The following is a 1,422-nucleotide window of genomic DNA, read 5'->3' as shown; positions in this document are numbered from 1 at the left end:
TATATAATTCCCAAGGCAACTTTTCACATTTTCATTTAGTTTAAATTGACTAAAATAACTAAAACTGAAATAAAAATGAATATGGGCATATAAAAAAAAAAGACAAAAACACACAGCAACTACAATTAAAATGAAATTAAAATACAAAAATTATCAAATAAATAAAAACGAAATAAAATATGAATAAAAAGTAATTCAAAATATTAATATAAACTAATGGTATATGAATGATACTAAAGCAACACTGATTGGAACATCCTGCTTTAAATCATATTAGGTTATGCTTTTATTCAAACATCCGCATAAGTGTGATGTCTTGAAATGCTGTCTAGGTAGGGAGCGTGTGAGGTTTTGGATCACAGTGCAACGTTCCCACAACGTTCAGAGAGCGTGTCGGCTGGCATGCATGTCACATGACCTCACGTCTTCATCATGTGACCCTCACACTGTCACATGACGCATGATTCGCTCTCATCTGATGTGTGATTCTTCATGAAGAGAGCTTTACTGTCAGACGCTTTCAGTAAAGCGTACCCAATAACATCATTTTATACATGCCTTAATATTTGTTCAGCAGTTTTTCTTTGCAGGCTGATGTTTACAGATCAGGAGTCGTAACGTGTTTGTGAAGGAGGTTTGATTGTGTCTGTACAGAAGCAGGAACTCCAGACAGTGAATATAATGGATGAGAAAGCGTCCAAACGCCTGTTTCTGTCCACGCAGATCCGCTTACTGAAGGTTTGGATCAGGAAGGATTGAACTCGAGGTCTTCTGTTTGATTTCATTCATGTTTTTAATGAACTTTCATGTTGAACAGACTCTCAAGGGCCTTTGCACAAATATATAGAGTTTTATGTGTTTTTTTCCAACAAATGGTCAGTAAAAGATGCAAATGTTTGTCCAACTCAGGAGTTCAAACTAAGTTGTTCATATTTACTTAATATTACTGGATTAGTATCTAAATATGGTTTGTATGGATTTATATTTTTTTAGCAATGAACAAAAATGCATGATAATAAAAAACACTAATACTTATATAATATTAAAGGAACACTCCACTATTTTTGAAAATAGGCAGAATAGGAACTATACTCTCATTCCGGCGTAATAATCAAGGAACTTTGCTGCCGTACCATGCGTGCAGCAGGCGCAATGATATTACACAGGGAGCTGGAAAATGAGCCTATTTTCAAAAATAGTGGAGTGTTCCTTTAATTTCAGTTAGTTGCCATGGTAATTTTTCATAAATATTTTCAATTTTCATCTAAGATTTTATTTTATTTCAATTAACAACAATAGTTTTAATTAACAATAACAACAATGATCTTAAATTTAATTTTATATTATTTTTAGTAGTTCATCTTCATTTAGTTTTAGTTATTTGCCAAGGCAACATTTCTAATTTTTGTTTACGTTTTTTAA

Source organism: Sinocyclocheilus anshuiensis, unplaced genomic scaffold (assembly GCF_001515605.1).
Source record: "Sinocyclocheilus anshuiensis isolate Anshui unplaced genomic scaffold, SAMN03320099.WGS_v1.1 scaffold938, whole genome shotgun sequence".
Classification (NCBI taxonomy): domain Eukaryota; kingdom Metazoa; phylum Chordata; class Actinopteri; order Cypriniformes; family Cyprinidae; genus Sinocyclocheilus; species Sinocyclocheilus anshuiensis.
The sequence above is the reverse complement of the archived record's forward strand: the minus strand, read 5'-3'. Positions refer to the sequence as shown.